The sequence below is a fragment of the Opisthocomus hoazin genome, chromosome Z (genome assembly GCF_030867145.1).
Source record: "Opisthocomus hoazin isolate bOpiHoa1 chromosome Z, bOpiHoa1.hap1, whole genome shotgun sequence".
NCBI lineage: Eukaryota > Metazoa > Chordata > Aves > Opisthocomiformes > Opisthocomidae > Opisthocomus > Opisthocomus hoazin.
In genome coordinates, this window is record NC_134454.1 from 52,816,265 (window position 1) to 52,839,887 (window position 23,623).

Below are 23,623 nucleotides of genomic sequence, written 5' to 3' on the forward strand. Positions count from 1 at the left end.
GTCATAGTCTTTGAACATTTCTCCCTCAAGAAGTGAAATTAAAAATGTAGAAGGCAACAGATTAATAAAATCATACATTGATAAAATAAAAATCAATCTTCAAAATTCTTAAAAAATGAAAAAAGAGTAATTACAATTAGATTCTTTCCTGCATCTTTAACCTGCTTTTCAAAGCAAATCTCCTCATTCAGTGTTGACAAAGAACACATACCTCTCCTTAAGCTACTTAACCTTGTTCCACAGTTCACAACCTCTGGAAGCACTGTGTCGTACCAATGTAAGGCCCACGCAGTTTTGCACAATGCTAAACGTGACAGAATGTGATGCATCCTGTTTCAAAACTCCTACCAACTGAATTGCTCTTTCACTACAACAACACACAGAGCTCCCTTTGCTTTAGTACACAGGCAATGTCCAGAAGAACAAACGCTAATTTACAATAACTAGCAGCTGGCTAGAAATCCCTTCTTCCGCCACTAACCAACAACCTCCACTGATGAAAGATGTGAGAAAACAGGGACAAAATGCCTCGGTGCAAATTCAGCCATAAACCCTGCCATAGCATACATACTGGGTTCTGCGCTCCAGCAGTAAAAACCCCAGTACTTAGTGAGTGCTGGTGTGTGGTACCACCGAAGGGCACTCCCAACCTCTGAGATGTCATGAAGCACCACCTCCTCCATGAACGGCACTGAACAGCATCCTCTGAAACTGAAGAAACCATCAAGTCATTCTTCAAACCAAACAGGAATTGCAACACTAGCACTAACAGAAGGTGGTATACTTTTGAAGGCAGATCGTTATCTGTTCCTACAAAGATGGAGCGGGACTATTGTTTGGCAGCCTTATGCCTCGTGCTTAAGTGGAATTAATAGCAACTAACTTCTGAATGAAAATTTATTGACTGGGAAGAATAATGGCAAATTGAGTACAAGGTCAAAGCACAGGCTACAAAATTACAGAAATTCAAGTCATCTCAGATCCTAACAAGCTTTGTATTCAAGCACTAAAGTCCCAACCAAAAAAAAACCAAAATCACAAAAACACCAACCCTCAAAACCCACAAAAAAAGTAAATAGCCTCCATAGCAACTGCATACTTCCCGTTACGGCAGAGTTCTTTCATAGCCTGCCTGAATAATCAGACAACCAGAGCAAATACACCACGGTACTGTAGAAAATGGTAATTATGGAGAAATTATGCTGGCTTACTGTTGTAAGGTGGATAAAAAATGCTGGTGAGAGATGCATGCAGTTATCACCATACTGCTGAGAATAAAAAAATGTCCACAGTATTTTCACCTGTCAGTTCTGATAATAATATCCAAGACAGAAAACAAAATACAAAGAAGTCTAAATGCTATCCCTTTCCACTAAGCTCTGCTAATACATTAATTCTGATGGCTCAAATTCAGTTTCATGGCAGTGAAAAGGTTATACACGAAATCAGCTTACTGTCTACCAAAACTATTTCTAACAGATGAGTTTTCCTCTCCATAAGCCACTATTTCTCACTTTACAGAGGTAGTGGCATATCCACTACTGATGGCAGAGATTCAAAATTATTTCAACTGTCCACTGAAAAATGTCAAATGAAAATATTTTATAGTATTAAAAGCCTGATTATCACAAAGTTCTATATTTCTTCTAAAGCAACAGAAAATACTTTCCTGAAGAGCGCATTCATTTGTAAAAAACTGTTTGTGCAAGTAAAAATATTAACTGCATGACCTATTTATGAAAGATCACTGCAACTGCTAAACGACAATGAAACTAAGAAAAGCCCCATAAGGTTTCTAACAATCTCCTTCAGTAATTGTTTATTCAATTAATTGTCACTCAATTGTCTGTGAGAAAGAAAAAGGAAGGAAAAAAGGAAAAAGAAGTAGTCATGGTCTGATATACATTGTATTCAGAATTGCAAAAGAAATTTTCTTTTTAAAAGCAAAACATTTTAATCTATTTTAAGATACATGAATCCATATCCTGTATTTCATTTAACATCAACTCTTTAAAGACGCATACAAAACCCAAACAAACACAAGTGTTCAAGAAATCCACAACCATGAAAGAACTTCCAGTAAAACAAAACCTAGGTGAATGTTATTTTTTCTAAATGCCAGCAGTTTTGTGGTGAGGTTATCACATATGTGAAGTACACATAACGTTTTTATACAAATTGGTATGACTCAAGCAAAAATGCACAGACATAATTAAAGCTTTATTAAAGATTTAAATACATTATGTTGATGATTTTCAATTACCGCTTAGCAAAAAGAAAACAAAGAACCACATCAGCTTGTGAGATTTACAACTTATGCCTCATATTACGCTGAAAAAAACCCCCTATGACTAAACAGCCTGGAAAGTAGGCTTTTTTGTTAGGTTGATAATCCACAAACAATACTTTAAATTAATTAAATAATTCTTCACTTCTAATCCTTGATTTATTAGCCACTGGCCAATTTTAGATTTAGTTTATAAGAGTCTCGGGGACAATGGACTTCCTTTTAGGTCCACGGGCAACCCCAGTTCATCCTCCCAGTTGGTGAGCGGATTTCCGGCAGCGGCTGGCAGACCGACCTGCGGGCATGACCGGGCCAGCAATTCAGCAGGCGTTCAGCCTGAAGTTCGCCTCACCCTCTTCGGCTTCTCCACCACTTTCCTGGCTTTCCTGGGAGATGTGTAGTAAGGATATAGCAAGTGGGGCAAGAAAGCAACAGAGAAGTAAAAAAAAGGCAGACTTATGAAATCTTATGAAAATCCGGTTCCAGGCATCCCTGTGCTTGTGTAATTCCTTACGGGTTTTCTTCTCCAAAGCACGAGAGGAACTGCAGTCCTGTGGCTGTCTGTAGTGCATTGTGCACTCATCCCCAACGCCAGACTCCCTTCATTTAACCAGCCCTGGCTTCAGACCAGACCCAGCTTCCAGACTCTCTCACGGAAGCTCTTCCCCATAACACCACTTTCACCTCCATGCTTAAAACCTCGCACCCACCTGTCACTTACAGGGTGGCCCTGATGCCAGCCAGGAGACCTGCCTGTCCCCTCCCCAGCTTCTCCATGATACTACACAATAAAAACTGCTATGTATTACAAAACAAACCCCAAAATCCCACAGGAAAAGCCACATGGAAGCCATATTCAAAAGGCACAGAGGGTTCTGCATAAACATGGGACTGTGCCCACTCCCTGAGCAAAGCTGTGCTAGCCACTCTTGTGACAGGTTTTCTAAACTCACTTCTAAACATCTCCAAATGTAAACTAATTGTATCATGAAACTGAGCAGTCCAAACAACCTCATGCTTTAAATTACATAAGAAACTGAAAAGGCTTTAAATTATACAATACCCGCTGCTGACAACGTTTTACACCAGTGCAGCAGGGAGGAGCAGGCATCCCACCTTCGCCTGCCAGGTGTTGATGCTGGGGCAGTGGAGAAGGCATGCAATGCAGTTACAACTCATAGCAGGGAATATATTCCATTTTTCTGTTGTAACCTTACTGCAGGTTTAATATAACAGATTCTGTAAAAATGTCCAAACATCATACCACCCAAAAGTGTAGCTCCTTCCCAGTGTACAGAATCCACTTATTTAGCAATCATTTCTTTGACAAATTACGCTCTTCCTTGGCTTTACTGCAGGACTGATCTCTTCTGAACTTTGCAACCCGCCTGTTGAACTTTGCTGGGTTCTGACAAGACCATCAAATAAGGACAAACTGTGACAGAAAGCAAAAGATCAAGTGTAAGGGTAACTGCACAAGAGCACTTCTCAACTACAGAAATTAAGACCTAGTAGTGGCAATTCCTTGAAGAGTATTTTCCCATCCACCAAATCATTCCAAGGAGAAGTTAAAAATATAGCCAAAAAACAAGGCTAAACGATGACTCTTCCATCCCAAAAGCATACGTTGGATTTCATCACTGACTTTTGTGTGAATCTGTACACTCTGTCACTGTGGACAAAGGACTAAAGAATCCCACATGAGAAACTCTCATGATGCATATTAATGCCAGAAACACTGACTAAATTGTGTGGAAACCTCAAAATAAACAAACCAAACAATAATTTAAAGCTTTTGGAAGGTTCTACACATTATCTAAAGAAATGCATCCATTTTGCTAAAGGCAGGTAATTTAAAAAACCTCAGTCTTTTATGTGGAAACTAAGATACAAGTATTGATTTAGAATACCTTTTTCACTCCATCTACATTACAATTAATAGGATCTGGCTAGGAAACTTTTTTATTTTTAAATTCCCTCAAACTTCATAAACTTGTACATTAGGGGACAACAGCTTTTAGTTGCTTATAACACAAAATACCTTATTAACACCAAAACTGCCTTAAAAGAGCTGCCCAGAGTTCAAACTGACTAGTTTCTGGGTTTGTGGTGTGGGTTATTTTGTTTTTGTTGTGTTTTGTTTGCTTGTTTTTACTGTATAGCCCAATAGATCTCCTAACAACAGCAAAAAAACCCCAGAAAACCAAAACCACAGAAATACTTCCAGCAAGAACAGAATCAAAATGACCAATGTGAGGACAACAGACAGAAGAGTAATGAAGTCACCTTGCCTGAAGAAAGATTTGGATAAGAGAGTTATTTTGGAAACAGTCTACTTATTACACAGAATCACAGAATCACAGAATGTTCAGCATTGGAAGGGACCTCTGAGGGTCATCTAGTCCAACCCCCCTGCCGAAGCAGGGGCACCTACAGTAGGCTGTAGAGGACCTTGTCCAGACGGGTCTTGAATATCTCCAGAGAAGGAGACTCCACAACCTCCCTGGGCAGCCTGTTCCAGTGCTCCGTCACCCTCAGAGAGAAGAAATTCTTCCTCATGTTCAGACGAAGCATGTCTGTTCTCTTACAGATTTCTTTGAGTGTATTTTTTCCCTAGCTATGAGCAAGTGTACAACATTTTAAAAAGTTATCTTTGCTTTTGTTCTCTTTTCATCAGAAAGTTGAAGAAGCTAGTAATCAGCTGAGCCATGCTGAATTTAAAAGCGTGCAAGCATGACAAGAGTATGGTATACAGCTTACAATGAGGAAAAAAAAAAAAGAGTTACTTAAACAAATTTTGTTTGGGAACAGTACAAAACAAAGAAACTCATCTAGCAAAATTGCTTCCAGATAGAATACGGGCATATCCTCCACTGACATCCACAGCACCTCAGTGTTACCTCAGTTTAGCTTTGAACTAAGCCTTTGACAGTAACAAACACATAGATTAAATACTAAGGACAGACCTCCAGTTTGTTCTAAATAAATGTAACTCCACAAAATTAAATACAGCTTTGTGTCACTGACAGGATTATAGCAGAGCTACAGAGATTTAAATCAGATGCTTCTAGACTGTTCTTTCCTCATTAAAAAAGTTTCTTCTACATTCCTGGAGCAAGTGAAAACCATTGTCTGGGACTTGGAGAGTTATGCTAGAAGCAGATCAGTGAGACCTGCTAAGTCAAAGGATCTTTGAGACTCTCAGATATTTTCCATTTCCTGCTCACGTACTTTTTCACATTCCAAAGGTTTGCAATCCAGGGATCCCCAGGAAGAAAATCCCACTTAGGGAAGACATATATAAATTCAGAAAGAATGCTGTTGATACTACCCTTTACTTTTGCTAGTTTCCACCTCAGAGGTTTTCGATGTTGTGGCTCAAAAGCACAGCTCCAGCTGGTCTCCAGCGCTTCCACAACGCCACGGTCTGCTAGCTGATTCATTGCTCAGAAAACACCAGCGTGCACATCCCTATGGGGCACTTCTATGAGCTATTCTAGAGCAAGGAGCTAGTGAAAATGTAAGCAGAAGCACACAAGGTAGTAACTACTACGAAAATAAACCAAGAGCTGCTTTAGAAAACAAAGGTCATCTCCCACACATAGAGAAGATTATAATTTCGTTACTTCCACCCTTACTCTGCCAACACTGAAGCAGCAATGTCACCTTAATCGTTTTTTTGGTAGCTCTACATAGAACAAAAAACGCAGTAGGGCACTTGGAAATATTTTTCACTTCCAGATAGCTGTAGCCCTTTTCACACGATACACATACAAGTTAAACCTCTGCACAAGACTCAGTGAACTTAGCCAAAAGTCATGGAAGACTGTGAATTGCCTTAATAACAAACTCCAGCCATTAGGCAGTAGTCGTTTAATTACGTCTTGTGTTTAGTGAAAAGACAATGTTATTCTAAACCTTAGCAGGCTCCTGGAAGTCACAAACTCTGCACCTGAGCTGACCTATCATTCCACCACTCTCTCAGTGACTTCTGATCAGGGTTACATACGCAGCAACAACATCAGCAATTTATTATCAAACTTAGAAACAAAGACCGAAAACAAACGTTGACAATTCCCTGGCAGATTTTCTCTTGTGCCTTCAAACTCCTCAAAGCTACAGTGTGTCTTCAAGCTTATCAAACTATTAACACAACACAGAAAAAGTACAGCAGTCCTGAAGCACAACTGACAGGCAGGCCACCAGCACAGCAGGTAACATCTCTGTCTCACTGAATAGGCTTCCACATCAGCAACCATCGCTGCAGCAGTCTCCTGGGTCACCTCACCAGAGATGAGCTATGGGGCCCACACTACCTTCTCCACCCTCCTTCACCGTTGTTCCAAGTCTAAAGATCTGGAAAGGTCTGGCAAATAATGGATTTCACACAGTTTTCAAAAGCAGGAAAAAGAACTTAAAGAGATAAAATATATCAGTATCTGCTGTATACCTCTTACAGAGGCTGCTTTATTGGAGATTGTAGTTTTTCAGCTCTGACTCAAAACTTCACCTCTTCTTTGGCAAAAAAAATGTTGAGGAAGGAAGGGAAGGAATATGTATAACCTGCTAGACCATTAAATACTTGCAAGCAAAATACATCCAAAGAATCAGCTTATTCAATGACATGCTGTACAATAGTTTTCTCAACTCTGAGTAGCACTGAAGCCACAACACCAGTTCTACACAATTGCAGTCACACCATTTGCAATTGAAACCTCACCACTCAATGGCATCAGGCTTGATGCCTAACTAGGGTCTTTTGATTCTGTGCAAGTACAAGTTGTGATTGCTCAACAGGCAGCACTGCCTACTTTGGACACTGAAGGTATTACAGTGATGGGTAAAATGTGTAAATGTGGGTATATGATAAAGAACATCATGAAACTCAGGATAACTACAGAGACAGCAATAGTCTGCAGAAATAACGTTAATCAGCCTTCAATTACTAACAAGCATTTGCCACAATGCCAGATTTAAAGAGCACAGGAAACAAGATGTAAAGAGAAGTGAAAATGAGAATCCTCAGGGCTACAGTGGCACTGCTTGAACCACCCATGCGGAATAGAGGAGAGATGTTCTGAAAGAGCTCAAGGCATCTTGCAAGCATAGTGTCTACTCCATCCTTCCAGCAAAAAGTGTTTGTGTACAAACACACATCACCTTCTTTTGATAGTCAGCTGTGGCAACCAAAGACACCTCAGCTAGAAATTCTACTCCTTCTGGAAGAAAAAATACTGTATCAGGACCTAAAAAACTCTTTGTTGAGCTGTATTAACTCCCAAATCCTGTAAATAATTTCCAAACATGCTACCCAGTGGTGTTTCAGTTAATCTAACATTATTATCACTGTTTCTTCTAACATTTAGAATGATTTTTTCTAACACCTTTAACCCCCAAACATCCTTCTTTGTTTTATGACTTTCAAACATATGAACTAACTCCCTTCCCACAATGGACACTAATTTATTGAGGGCACTTGCACAGTGTTACCATTCTTCTCTTAATCTCTTATTACCCAGCACCTTTATTGTGCTCCCTCCGCCATGCACAGTGTATGTATCCAATCCTCACAATTTAAGTTGATTTTTCTACAGATTTTACTTTCCCTGTATTTTTTAAGGAGGAAAGGCAAGTAGCACAAATTGTAGCCATGTCTGGAATTATATCAAAGATAGACCCATCAGTACAGGGTTTACCTGTTACAAGCATTCTGCTCACTTGCAAAGGAATAAAAAAATCACTATAAAAGCACCACCATATGCAATTACACTACAATCACCTGTGAGACAGGTGATTCTGACTCACCAATAACTTCTGATCTTCTTTTGCAAGGATCAAACATACTAACATTCATTCCTAACCTTCACTATATTTTATTTAAACTTTAAATATCATACTAAAGCAGCTGACCACCGAAAGTCATGGAACACTGCTTGAAGGGCAAAGCTAAAATGGAAAATAATCTACCACATCACCAAATTGTTGTTCTCATGGGAAAAAAACAGTATCAGAAAACTACATCTGGTGACAAACAAACAAACCAACAAACAAAAGAAGAAAAGAAAATCTGCTTATATGAGTTTCAAGGATGAAGTCATCCCGGATTGTGAAAAGCAAAGCCACATCAAAATCCCTCAGAGATTATTCAAGTTGAGGATTGCTTCCTACAGTAATGTTAAAGCCCTTGCACCATTGAGTATTCACATCTTCAAAAATACATCTTCCCTCACTCCCTGGGAGACTATTTCACAGTCTAGCAAACCTCAGTGCTGAGGTGTTTTTTCCAACGCTTAGTTCTCCTTTCTGTATCTCACCCCATCATTCACAGCTAGGTCCTCCTTACCACAAACAGATTTGTTTCCTGCTGCTTCTGCAAGGGCTTTTTGGTTAGGAAGTAAGATTGTTCCCCTTTATCAAAAAAAGGGAGATAACATTTCAGTCCTCTTCAATTATTAGCAATGATTCCTACTGTTTGAACATGCTTGTGTTATTTATTTCAAGACAAACAACCCACACTGTAAGCACCACACAGCTAAGGCACAGATCAAAAGTTTACAGGTTATTTTAGAGCAAAGAGCTTCAATGGCAAGTTAAGCTCCAACACTGGAAACCTGCTATCAGGATTCTAACATTACCTTCAACTCAGTCCCTGTATTCCTTGCTATCTCTCTTCAATAGGTCAAAAATTGGCAGAGCGAAATCTTTTTCTCACAAGAGACATTCAAACTCACTAACCCTGGACTTCTGTCACATCTCAATTCAAAGGGCTGAACAAAAAAAAACTGGTTTTATTGATGTTGAAACAAAAAGTAGTTTTCAAGGAGGAGACTAATAATCCAATTTCTGTTCAAAATTACTGTAATTCTTTTCTTGACAGCATAAGGTTTACCAGGTATAACAGAGAAAGATTGTTTCTGCAATCCAGGAATGCATCTGTCCTTAACGAACCAATAAAACCAAGCAAACCCTCGTATAAACTAATGTACAATCACAGCAGCAACAGCAGGGTAACTCCTTTTGCTAACTGAACACTGCAGAAGTGCCGTGTACTTGACATGCACATGATAACAAGAGAAACTGTGTGCCTGCCTGTCACAATGAGGTCTTCTGCTTCTCTGCTTCACTGAGCATTTTTGTTAGTGTGGTAGAAGAAAACCAGACACCATCTTATTCATGTACATCCAGACACCATCACAACAAGATGTTCAGCATTATTAAAAAGCAAACGTAAAATTGAGAAAAAAATCACTTCTTCAACTGTAAATTTACCAGGCCACAGAAAATGCAAAGACTTTCCCCAAATCTGGAGTACCAGAGCTATGCAGAACAGTAACCACACACTGCCAAGTCTTGAGCATGAAGAGTGGGATTTGTTTAGATGCTGTGGGCCACTGGCTCCAAACTGCGGACTGTGAAGCTATTTCTATCACAATGGTGAAGCATCCACCAATTTTTAAGCTCTGTGGTTTTGCCATTAACCCAGTCCACAATTCTTGCATAATTTCCACAAGATAAAGTTACTGTTTTTTGAAACATATGCTTCTAGATTAAATGGGCACCTAGACACGAACTCACTCAATTCTCTCCCCCTGTGTCCTTCACAGGTTCATGAGCTCTTTGGCAAAGACGTTTTTTCTAACCTCAGTGCCTCGCAGATAAAAACGCACTATTGCATCATTGCCTGTCCTTCGAGAATGTGTCACACGCACTGGCAACTCACGAATGGGGCTACATTCAGAAGAAGAAGAATTAGCCTCCTCAGGACAAAGAAGAACAAGTGGAAAACATGATGAAATAACTTACAAACCAGACACAGATGGAAGGGAAAAGAAGAAAAAAGCGGATTAAATCCTCCCCACAAACAATTCAAAGGCATTTAAAATAGGGAGTACCCACAGCAAAACTAGAACAGATACACACCAGATGCAAAATAAAATGTGTACGTGAGATTACCTTCCAGATCTTGTCACAAGCACGGTGCACATGCAAATGGAGCTGCAGGATGACAATGTTATGGAAGTTATTCAATTTTCACATGCTACACTTGGTGACAGGAAAAATAAAATTATAACCACCAGGCAGGAAGGTTTCCTCTGAGGTACTTGGGGCTGAGAATAAAAGTACTGTCACCATCCTGAGTCCCCAGACAAAAACTGGCAACAATACCACTGCCATCTTATAAAATGTAAATTTAAATTGGTATATTTTCACTCCATGTTTGCTTCTGACACCCACATGCCTCCTAACAAGTGAAAGTGTCACAAATCTCATCAGTTCTCTGTGTTCCGTGATTGTTAAGCAACAAACATGCGCAAGAACAGAACTGGGAGCCACTAAAAGAGAAGTCAGAAACCACTGCGGGTGGGGAAAACGTATCACAGTTGATGAGCAACAGAACAAAAGACTAAACTTCTAAGGCTCTAGTCTCTCCTCATCAGAAAATGGCTTCCAGATTTGCACCCTTGAAGCTTACATGCTGATACATACATTTTCTCTTTAGACAGGCCTGCAGCCAAAAGATTCGCTCTTTGGATAATAAAAGCATGGTGGAGATCTTTAGGGGGATTCCTTCCTCCCAGTAAAAAAAGTTTGTATTTCACAAATGTTGCCCTTGAACAGCTGTGGTCACGGGATCTTAGGCTGTCTTCAAAAGATTCAGTTAATAAACAAGTGTACAAGAACGAACAGACTTCAGAAATTATAACAGTCTGAATATATGTTGAATACATAGTATTCAACAGCAGGTACTTGTTATACTTTATGCTAAGTCCTCATCACGTATTTGGCATCAGCATGGTTACAGCAAGTATGAGAAAACCCAACTCACTAACATGCTGTGTCACCAAAATGCACCAGATGGATGCTCCAATTACACAAAGTCTCTTCCCTCCCCCTACTCCTCTCTTTCAAATAGGATGTAATTTTTAAAGAGCAATAACGGGCACCAACATGGAAAATCCTATGTTGATAATTACTCACCTACCAAAGTGTAATCACTGCTACAATTACTTCAGTCAAAACTAAGGGTAACATTTGGCCTTGATCTTGACACCATTTGCAAAGCCGTACTGCCGCGGCGCTTGCGAGGCTTTGGGAAGGGCTGAGTTTGACCCAGGCGAACACACAACTACGCACCACTGAAAGCCACAGCCAAGGTTGATTTTTTTCCCAAGTAATCCACCCCTGCAACCAACCTCATGGGAGCTCCCCTGACACTGCCCTAGCAGACGACTGACACTTCCTTGCAATTTCATTATCCCCATTTGTCTTCTTAGGGGAGCAAAGAAAATTAACTCGACTCCTCCCTTTCCCGTGGTCTCTCCCTTAGGCACACACGTCACCTGCAGACTGCAAACGCCCGACAGACCGAACACAAGCTTGCCTTGGTGCAAGGCCTCTTCCTCGTCGGGTGGCACCAGTGGGAAACGGGTGAGTTTCCAGTGAAGCCACAGCGACATACCGCTGCGTCCCACTGAGTGACTCCTCTCTGCAAACAAAGCCCTCCTCCCTAAAACCCACCAGTATTTCAGCCTGGTCTTCCGTGCTGTTCAAACCAAGTACAAAAAAGTACAGGTGACTTCACAGCACACCATTTCACACTTCAAAGATACGATGACTTTGGCATTTGCAAACATGTCTTCTGTCCCTGGCATGGCCCCCCACAGGTGCCAGGTGAAGCCCAACAAAATCCATGCAAGACTTCATTGGATTCTTCTCAGAGCCACTAAAGCAGTGAGTTTTATCGGGATTATCAGGTACGTCCGCTATTCAGCGCCTCACTGCATCCAAAAAAACAACACAAAGCTGCCTCCGAGGTTTGTACGCTACCACGCTGTAATAACTGTGTGAGATACTGTGAAAGGCCATGAAGCTGCAGGGTTCCTGTTGTACATGGGAGACAGGGATAGTCCCGTTGGTGGAGTAAAAGTGACAGCAGACGTGCACCTAGTTGGGGGCGACTGGTCTTTGAGCGGGGGTGTCTGATTCTTTGACACACCAAGCTTTAATAACTAAGACACAGAATATCATAAAAACAGAATAGTAACAGCTTTTTTGTGTACTGTCATTAAGTCCTTGCAGTTTGTAAGATTAATCAACCTCTAGACTAACTTGAAAAGTATCTCAACTGACTGAAAAAAAGCATCTTCCTCACATCACAAGAAGTCCTGAATTACTCAACCCCACCCTGTGAATTCTTTCCTGGTAATTTCACCCTCTGGTTTCAGGTGTACGACACCTACAAAAGCACAGCACATATCCCACTGTGCTTCCAGTGTCCAAGGGCCCTAAAGCCACTCTTCTACGCACTCTGCCATTTGAAAACACAGGGCTCTGGGATGGGCAGCTGAATAAGTCTTCCTTTTCCAAATAAATGAAGTGCTGTTGCTTAATAAAAAAGGGACTCTTATCTTGCTGCTGTTTGTGCTATTCTGTTACCCAGAGTGGACCGAGTGTTTGTGTATAAGCCTGCACCACAGTGCCTGTGGATGCCACTGCTTGCAGGACCATAGTTAAAAGACATACGCAGAGTTTAACACTGTAGATCAAAATTGAGTTGTGAACTGCTCAGGTTTCAACACAGTTATATAGTCGAAAGAAACAAAAAAAACCCCAAAAATATCTTTGGACTTCTAACTAACAAGTCATTATCATCATGGATACAGAAGTGGAAGAAGGAGTATCTTCAATAAAAAAATGAATTTGCATACCAAAAATGTGGCATACAAAAATTACCTTTGCTCCACGCACAGAATGGCTGTCCATAGCAGTTTTAATTCCTAGAGAATCACTGAAAGGCTATCATTTTTGGAGTAGAGAAATTACTACTTTTTTGAAAATTGACTATACAAATATTTACTGTATAAAAGCTAGGACTGTGCTTTTAATATTTACTGTTCATGCAACACTATTTCCACATCGCCATTCAGTTTGAAATGCTTCTATTGGCTATCAGGGGGTAATTTATCCTGAGGGGGTCTGATGGAGAACCAGATTTTCTCTAGGAAGTGTTTTGTTATTCCTGGTCGGCAACAGCTAACAACTGGATCTCAGTGACACAGGGACTCTCACAACAGTGCAGCAGAAGACATCAAGTGATGCTCCTGGTTACCTGCAATAGCCAATGCAACCCAAAGAGCTACTTGATACATTACCGAGACTACATTTTATCTAAAACCAGCAGTGATACATGCAGCTTATAGACATCCTAATCAATTTATTCTTCTCTTCTCCTTCCAGCCTACTTATTTGGCTTTCCTTGAGACAAAAATTTTGTTCCAGAGGCTGAGATATCTTGGCTCCAAGAAATAAGCTAATCTGTAGCTAACTAGAAATACTAATTCTGCTTAATTAAGCAGTTAGATTTGAATCCAGAACATGTTTCAATGTATTGTATATCGAAGCATTAAATGTGCGAAACTCTTAAAACACAGACATGTTTTCTGCACCCTTAGCTACCTTTAAATTTGCATTCAAAAGCAGCTTGACCTAAGCTGAAATAAAGACATTTAGTCCTTACAGTTTTCTTAGGTAAAGAAACAGAAAGGTACGTTAGGGCATGTTAAGCCCCTCAGTCCACTTTAACTGCAACTAAAACTGCCGATTTCAAAATCTGTGTGGTCCAAAGGGTACCCCATTCAAAATATAACCCATTAACAAGTGCCTGACTCGGACAAGACTTTAAAACTAGGGCTAAAGCAATCAGACTAATTATCATAACACTGTAGTTAAAAGTCTAAAGCCTGGATGTAGAAGCTAACGCAGAGCCAACGTTAGGAAGTACGGTGCCGTCCCCTCAGACCGATGCCCAACTGCTTGCCCAGAAGGCATCGAGCTCAAGTGTCTCTCCCACGCTCCCTGCAGCCCTAGCGTGGTCCCGCACGAAGAAGCTCTCAAGGACTTCAGGATCTTCTCACTGTTATGAAATAAAATTAAGCATGCCAAAACCTGAATGACATCACGGCAATCTCATAAGTGGATTGCATTACTCATTTATCAGCACGGGAAGATAATTCTTGAGCGAGAGCAGAACCCTGAGTTCATCCCTACATATCACTCTGAGACAAAAGGTACAGTAGCTGTGGATATCAGAAATACACATCAAGTTCGTGGAAAGGGTATGTAAAATGTCCACCAAAAATGCAACGGAATTACCAAGCTACAGACTGGTTTTACACTGACTCTTAACAAAACACAAGCCTCTGTGAGCTCACCCACAAAGTTACCAGGGGAGATTTTCTTCATTAGGTAAAAGGCAACTGCACAGCACGTAATTATTAAGGAATTAATAAATCTTAACATAATTTAACACACAAAAAAAATGTTTTCTAAACTTCTGCATGTTACTTTTCTCCATTTTGATGATCTCAAAAATCCAATTTAAAAAACAAAATTAAAAATTATCAGGTCACTGGATAAGTTGATACGGCAAATACAGCAAATTTCAGGCCTTTCCTGGGTGGAATGACTACGGCAAGACAGATTTAGAAACCAGCGCCCACCGGGAGGTAATCACCATTTCCCTCGCACGGCAGATGCTGAAGCGCAGTGCCGCTGGGGCAGTGGGAGTGTTGGGGTGACCAGCTTCAAGGCTCCACGCTTGAGCTAAGCTGAGGGCTACCAACACGGCACGCGCAGCCCTCGCCCTAGTCGCCTGGTCTGAGCAGAGCTGAGACCAGATGGCATTCGGGCATCCTTTACAACTCCAGTTACTGTGTGGTCATAAAAAAGCTGTTGTGAGAAAGCTGTTAAGAAAAGAGAAGGAGAAAACCCTCAGGTCCCCACACATATCACACAAAGTGTGCCAATTTCCTCTCCCAATGGCAGAGGCAGTACCCACCCTCCCAAAACTCACCCGAGACAGCCAACATACAGAAAACTATTGGTTTTGCCTGTTCTTTGGATTTGAGGAGTGTTCGTTAAAGCATTCTGGTTATGTCAGCCTGGGGAAGACCGAGAGCAAGAGCTTTTACACTCCGCTTCCTCACCCTGATTTGGCGGGAGCTTTTTTAGATACTACTCTCAGTTGTTTTTTTAAAAATGGTTTTCTAATTTCAATTTATTTAGCCTACCGAACAGTTATAGGTAAGATTTTCAAAGCACCAGGATTACAAACACGATCAAAGTCCCATCAGAACAGATACTATATCAATACACAGTAACAGTAATAATTTCTGCAAGAAGCACAACTCATATACCAGAATAAATTGGAAAAAAAAAAAAAAATCCACAAATGAAACCTAAGCATATGTTACGGAAAAAAAATCATATTAATGTATGTTTTCAATTTTCCACTATATACTGATTTCCCCCCCCTTCTGTCTAAAAGCACCTTCCTTCACTCAGCCCCTAAGCTCTTGCCCATCCAAATACGCAACAATTTCTAAGCAAAATACATTTCTTGTAAACAAAAAAATTCTGAATGACCACCAGTAGAAGAACAATCAGGAATCTTTGCTCTTATGTAAAAACAAGAAAATAATTGCAACAAAACAACATTATTTACGCAGATCCAAATAGCCACCAAACCTGTACCTCCCACATATCGAACCAGTACACATCTATACAGAAAGGCAGCTCTTTCCCTCATACACATCCCCAGCATGGAAAAAATAAAGCATCAGTGAGTTAATTTAGTGTGTTTCTCAATCGATCTTGGTAGCAGATGGCCAAGTTTTGTAGACTCTGCTGCTCTGCTGTCCTGGTGTTTTCCTGATCTTTGCTCATCTTTCGGAGTTGAAAGTTTGAATATCAAATTCAGCAGGGATGCTCTTCATGCACAAAAAGGTTCCATGAAGGTTCAGAAGAGTTTAATTAGTTGAAAAAATGAAATTACCACTAAAACGATTCAGCCCCAATTCCAGCGATGTGCTGCTCATCCGTCACATTCACCCACAGGCTTTTAATTAAGTCTTTCACCCCCACTCTCACATTATCCTCAGATGGGTGACAAGGTGGTCTTCTTCTTACAGAGAGTAATTTTTATCAAAGTGCTTGTTGAAAAAAAAGAAGGAAGTAAAGCTTAATTGCTGCCTTACGAGCAAGATTTGACAGACCCAGCAGACAATTCAAGAACACAGTGTGGCGGAAGGGTACATGTCCAGAAAAATACAAGCACTCTAAATAAATGCTCTTAAATCATTGGCTAAACATTGCAGAACGTCTCCTCCTCCTTTCACTAGACAATGGGAAAAACAGAGGCTCCCAGTGTGGTCCACCTCACCCAGACTATTTCTTTTTTTAAATACTTCTAACCCATTTCTTTCACTAGTTTCCTTGATGATACACAAAACCCCACTGCTTATCCACGAACAGTTGCTTATACAGGCTTACGGGATAATGGAAAGTTGTCCCAGCCAGTATTTGCAGTGAGACAGAACGCAGCACAGGAAACAGCTTGTAGGACACGATCCTGTAAGGACAAGAGGATGGACCAGGAGAGATGACACTTTCCTAGCAGCATCTCCCTGTTGGCTCCTTGGAAACAGATCTTCACTCCCATGTCAAGATAAACCTTCTCCAGCAGAAAGGGTCTAGTGGAAAAATACCATCCTGTGATCCTAGAGCATCCTCCCTCAGCTAAGTCCTCTGCTACCCACAGCTGCCATGTACCCATTAGGCTGCTCCTGCATTTATTGCTTCAGAACTAGGACAGGTATTATCATCATTCTTTCCCCGCATATGTGAAAGCAGCAAATAAGGATGTTTCCCCAGGCCTCTTCAGTAAAGCAACACAAACACACAGGGCTTTTTTGGAAGAACACAGTCTCATGCAGTGGAAACAGAAAAATACTATCACACTGCTCTGAGCAGCTGCCTTATCAAATCAATCAATACTGTGAAGCAAAAACAATCAATCTGTTTTTCAGAAACTTTTAACCCCTATACAATATGTATTACACACAATCTATTAGAAATAAATGAGAGCGGGGTTGCTTGCTAGATCTCTCATTAAGCAGGAATTTTCACTTTCTGTGAAACCAGAAAAACACATTTAAAAATGTATTACTAGAACATCAAGGCTTGACTTAGACCTACAGTAACAGCACCGTGTTCAAAGTTAAGCTTCAATTAATCAAGCTGCACTGCCTATGGACATGTATTAAACTATCTGAAGCACCTTTTTTTTTTTTTTCTTTTTTTTAGCTTAAGAGAAAGGTCCAATTCTTTTAACTCAGAACCTCACACAGATCCAGAACAGCTACGATCAACAGCAGACAAGTTGTGTGCTTAGAGAAAAAATGCTGGATCTGGTCTGAAGTATCTAGGCCACAAGATGTAAGTTAAAAGTTCTAGCTCTCTGATTTTTAGCTCTTTGATTTTTCCTTCGATTTGCCTATTTGACAACTCTGAAGTTTATTTTATATATATTTTTTTTTTAAATTTTTAAAGTGATCATTAGTTTTGGATACTAACCCTGAACTCACACACATGCAGTAACACCACAGAACCAATGTAGTGTGTATTTTCCCAGTCACCTTTTCTGGATTTACCATTTGATTTTCCAGATTTTGTTTGCCATAAACACTACCGTGCACTGAAACAACTTAAAGTCAAACAATAAAACCACTGCACATGACTACCTATACTGGCCTGTTCAAAATACAAAATAAGCAGCTGAACAAGAGACTCCATTTCTTCGCAGCCGCATGTCTTTCAGGTCAGCTCTTGCGCTGCTAGGCACTGCTTATAAAAAGGTTAAATACGTTTCAAAGACGCACATAATCCTCACATTGCAGACTTTTCAATTTTAAGAGCGTAAGCATTGTATACGACTGTGGCTTAAAACGGTATCAAAGAAGTCACAAGCCGATTCCTGGTCCAATTTAAATCCATTCAAATCTCTTATGCAAAGAATTCAGGTTTCTGGATAGTGTTGCTTGCTACACAGACGACACAAAGTTTAGCCTCAAAATTAGCAGTCCCTGATCTCAAAGCATTATGGAGGCTTTACATCCACACAGAGCAAACAAGATGTTCAGGCTTATCTCCAAAAATCCACACCCACTTTCCCCGCCCCACAAGGATAAAGGCACGATGGGCTACACCAAGACCTTCACTCCTGGCACCCACCACGTCACTGCACCCAGCACCGCAAAATTTCTTCCAAAGCATAACTCCCCTATGGTTTAAACATGTGAAGACAGCTTTAACAAATAAAAAATTGGGAATGTGTTTACACTCTTGCCAACATAAGGAACTGAAAACTTTTCATAAACAAACTATTAGGAAATTAATTACTAACTCAAGAAATTCTGAAAATTATTTTCTATTAAGTAATCGAAAAGAATTACACTAAAAAGCTTTGGTGTCCTCCCCAACACACTAAAACCATCTTTTCCATCTACCCAGATGTACCAAACAACCTTCCCAGCAATCTTACATTTCATAACCAACAGGCTACTCTGTGAATATCTTTATTTTAATAGCCTTCCAAAAGGCTGGCCTTGCATCTGTTAGAAGACAGCACCAGTGGCCAGAAAACACGCTATGTTAAGTGAGGACAATGCATTAATGTAAGATAAATGTATCGCTTCAAGCTACAGCCAGAAACGTCCAATAGAACTTGGCCCAACAATTCATCCTACACAGCCAGCCCTGAACTGCCGTCAGTTCGTAGGAATCGGTTTGGCCTAAAAGCCTGCACATCTCTCAGTCTCAGATCATATTTTCCAATGGAGGCCAGCTGCCCTGCACTCAGGATTACGCTTCGCTCCTTGGATGTCCACAGCGTCCACCCCAAGGTACGTCAGCATGCCACATGCTCTGCATTTGCAGTTTCCTGTGGTCTTCCATTATTATTGTTTACTGGACACTTAATTTTTCACTACAAACACACACAAAAGCACAGAATTCAACGGCAACTGCTCTCCTTTGCTTCCAAAAGGCGTTTCTGAGCAGCCTGCCCTTCCCCTTCCCCTCAGCCCCCCCATCACAGCACAAGCTAAACACGCACCTCACTTGGGGCTGTCCGCGCACCACCAGAACGTCGCGCCTCGAGAAGAAGCGGACTCCATGTCACCGCCAGCGCCCGGGAGAGCCAGGCGCGACGTGCTCGGCCCGGCTGCGGGCCGCAAGGGCAGGTGCAGCCCGTCCAGATGCCGACGGCGATGCAGCAGAACCCGGGGCTCTGTCACGGCAGCCCTTCCCGGGGCAAGCTGGTCGGGGACCCCACGGGCCACAGCTGCGGAGCAGACCCCAAAACCGCAGCTGCCCGGGCGTGCTCTGAAAGCCTGGCGTAGTGTGATGCAGAACACAACCCAAAAACACAAACGCTACGCGCCCGCCCTGCCCGACACCCGCGCCAGCTCGCTGTCCGCAGGCGCCGCGCCAGGCAAACCCCCCCGCCTTCCAGCTCCTCGGCAGCCACGAGAACGGACGGATCCGCAAAGCGGAGACTGTAATTCCGCAGCCCAAAAAAGCCGAAAAGGGGGGGGGGGGGGGGGGCAAGAAGATGCTGCAGTTTCCCAGCCTAGGCCCGAGTCCCCTCCTCCCTTAGCGGGGGGATTTCTCGGTGGCGGCAGTGACACCAGCCTCGGCAAACCGCTCCCGTCGACGCTGATCTTTCCAGAAAGCGGAGGCAGCACGGAGGGCTGCGCTGACCGCGGCTGCCATTTAGGCAACCCTCCCCTCAGACCGCTTTTCCGGGAAGGAGAGACGAAATCTCCCTTCCCTTTCCCCTTTCCCGAGACCAGGATGCGGGGGGCTGCAGATGCCGCCTCCCAACCCCCCCCCCCGCCAAGCCCGGAGACGGAGAGCAGAGCGGGCAGCTCGCTGCATCCCTCCATTCCTCCTCTCCCTTTCCACCACGGGGGGGGGGGGGGGGGGGGGGGGGATTATAAAAAAACATGAAAACCAGGAAACCAGCGCATGAGGGTATGCACGGCTCCACGCAGTATTACTCCACGCATATCTCACCAACATTAAATACAACAAGTACACGGAGAAAATGGGCGACCGCGGGTAATCGCCGGCCGGAGGCAGGTGACGGGCGCACGGACCGCTGCAGCCCCCGCTCCTGCCACCCCCCCCCCCCTCCCCCCCCGGCCTCCCCGCCGCCCCCCCCAAAGGCGCGGTCCCGGGGTGTGGGGGTGCCCAACTCCCACCTGGTGCGGCTCCGCGCCCCCTCCTCAGCAGGCGGGGCGGCTCCGGCGGGGGTGGCGGCGCGGCGCGGGGCGGAAAGCCCGGCAGGCAGCCGCTCCGCCCGCCGCCACCATCTTCCTCCTCCTCCTCCTCCTCCTCCTCCTCCTCCTCCTGCCGGCGCCGCCCGCCCCGGCCCCTCCTGCTGCACCGCCTGCCCCGCGTCAGCGCGCCCGCCCCGCTCGGCCCCCGCCCCCCGGGCCGCGGGGTGCCGGACGGGGGGACCCCGGGGAGCCCCGCTGGCGGGGGCCGGTGACGCGCTCGGTTCTTACCGGTGCCCCCGTCCCGCAAGAGGGCTGCGGGCGGCCCCGTGCGCGGGAGTGCGCACGGCGCCCGTCCTTGCGTTACATCTCTATCTATATAGGTACGCAGAGTGGCTGTATCATGGCCGCTGTACCCCATAACGGCCGCTCCAGCCGACGCTCCCCGTGCCTCGCCGCCCCAGCGATCCCGCGCCTGCGGGCAGAACCCGGAGCTCCTCCGGGCGGCCGCCGGCCTTTCGCGGTGTGGGCATCGACGTGGCTGGACGGGCACAACCCAAATCGGCCCCAAGGAGAAACGCACCTTTTGTATTTCGCAGCCGGGTTGATACCTAACCGGTTTCCTATTTAAAAAGACGGTAGGAGACTTTGACATGCCTAAAAACTAATGCAAAATTGTAGTGTTTGCAACTTAGAAGGCTGCGGGGAGATCTTACAGCAGAATTCCAGTACCTGAAGCAGCTTATAGGAAGGATGGGGAAAATATTTTCAGTGGGGCTTGTTGCAACAGGACAAGGAGCAATGGCTTTAAACTAAGGGAGGGTAGATCTAGACCAGACATGAGGAAGGAATTTTTTACAGTAAGGGTGGTGAAAGACTGGCACAGGTTTCCCAGAGAGGCAGTGGAGGCCCCATCCCTGGAACCATTCAAAGCCAGGTTGGACAGGGCTCTGAGCAACCTGGTCTGGTTGAAGATGTCCCTGCTCGCTGCAGCGAGGTTGGGCTAGGTGACCTCTAAAGGTCCCTTCCAGTCCAAAGCATCCTGTGATTCTGTGACTCTATGAAATTGCTACCCTTTCACAGTATTGTGAACTGGTCTCTTCAGAGAACGTGATAAAGGTCTGTGAAGTGTTTAGGCATACCCCACTGCAAACTATCATAAGTAATCTGTACATGTAAAGGCTCATAGTTAATTACTCTGATAACATGGTGTTTGGAATATAATTCTGTTTTGCCCATTCCAAAATCATCCAGAAGAGACTTTCCGGTTCTTGGGGTTAGGGTAGCACCTACTCCCCAACTGCGATATGTTTCAGCCACTCTGTAAGCACAGCTGTAACTTTATATCCTAGCCAAAATGCTGCAGTACTCTGCAAATGAAGACTCTGAAAATGAGAGTATGAAAAAATATTGTTGAAATATATAAGCAAACATCAGGGACTTTTGTTGCTTAGACAACCGCTACCAAAATCTTTTCTTGCATTTTTAATACATTGCAGCACTGCTTTTTTTTTCCCTCCTTCGCTAATAGTTTTTACTTGTTGACATTTTTGTTTCTGATCCTGGAGACATCTTCCAACCTGATAACTTCCGTAGTGAAAACGACAAAACCTGGAGGAGATCTCTGTTCCCTTCTTCTTTTCCACGGCCTGGATGTACGGCCCCAGTACAGCCCCAGGTGACCACTGTTCAGGGTGTACAGAATGCCCGAGAGAGACTTCCAAAGCTGTTGATTCCTGAATAGTCAGATTAGGTAAAACACTTTATCTGTGGTTAAATTCCTTCTCCCCATCTTCCCTCTCAAAATAATGAAGCAGCTAGGCCTAAACGTGATCTAAATCTGCCCTACCTTACGAGGGAGATTTGACCGGATGACCTCTAGAGGTCCCTCCCGACCTGCCTTACTCTGTTACCTTCTCGCCGTTTCAAAAGACCAATAATAGCAGTCTTCATGACTGATAAATTGCATCCGAGGTAAGTTCCATATCCTAAATGCATTTTTCTTCCAGATCTCCATTTTAACCCCATTTGTTTCACAGCTCATCACGACAGATCTTCCGGCACACAAGTTGTCTGTGAACCTGCAGAGATGCTACTGCTAATGCAACAGTATTGGTATGCTGCATTAGCATTGACCTCCCTGCTCTTACATGTTTTCAATCTGATCATCGTTATTTAGTCGTTTCTCTTCTCTTTCAATTTTTTGAAATTCAAATGCAGGAAATAGCGATCTCTTTGTTTTTGAGGCAAGGCTTTCGTTTATGCAACACAGTTTTGTTCTAGTACTTTCTGGAAATGTAGAATGACTTTTCGGTTTCATCAAACCACATTTATATGAAACTAACCTCCTGGGCAAATGCAAACCGCCCTTTTAAAACGGACCAGTCCATGTTTAAACATAATAAATAAAATCTGACTGAAAAACTAGTGAATTTAGCCATGAGCACCAAGGCTAATTTGTAAGATCTATATAGTGAAGTAATGCTGTGGATGAACCTACACAATCTGCTGGACATTAAATGATAACCGTGTGAGGGTGACAGTTTTCCAAGTCATTGTGGTAATACATAACAAATGCCAATCATCAGCCAGCTTCTGGCATATTCAGACACTTGCTCTGTAAATAGTGCTATTTACACTGAACCAATTTTTCGCTGCATACAGGTCCCCCTCACCTGTGTTTCAATCTGAAGACAAACGTTTGCAACATCCCATGTGTCAATGGCTTTTAAGGCTCAGTGTGTGTCCCCCACCCAGTGATCAAGACATGCTTATCTTAGGGAAAACAGGTGTAAACAGGCCTTTTTCCCAGAAGTCCTGCCCCAGCTGAGAGCAGCCTTGCTGCCTCACGTATGGCTTGTGATTACGCTTGCTGCTCAGTGATGCTGCAAAGATAGAAAGGCAGACAGAGGTTGTCAGATTTTAGAGAGCCCTCGTTCTCCTCGGTTCCTGCCTACACACAGAGCTCCTCTGAGCTTCACGGACAGAGTGGTGTGGGGATCTGCTCCACAACCCTGCAGTTTGCTTTTATTCTTGCAATGTTTTAGGGTCATTTGGCACAAGCTGCTGTGTGGGTATTGGTGAAGCATCCATCTCATGGGGAAGAACCTGGTCCAGGTTTCATATGGACATCTCGTTAGCTGGGCCGAGATATTTCAAAGGGGAAGAAGTTATGCTGAAGGTTCCTCTTTTCAGGAAAAAAACTACACTCTGCAAA

General features: G+C 43.1%; 1 protein-coding gene across 3 annotated transcripts in view; it reads right to left on the reverse strand.

The window, feature by feature from the left end:
• APBA1 (amyloid beta precursor protein binding family A member 1) overlaps positions 1 to 20,497 on the reverse strand; it is an 89,617-nt gene extending 69,120 nt beyond the window's left edge. For 2 of the 3 annotated variants that reach the window (XM_075410996.1, XM_075410994.1), the window contains exon 1: positions 20,392 to 20,497. The gene's annotated coding sequence lies outside the window, so the exon portion shown is untranslated. Of the gene's footprint in view, positions 1 to 19,241; positions 19,357 to 20,391 lie in introns of those variants that run through there. The other variant, XM_075410995.1, reaches the window with a different exon arrangement.
• Positions 20,498 to 23,623: the final 3,126 nt, after the last annotated feature.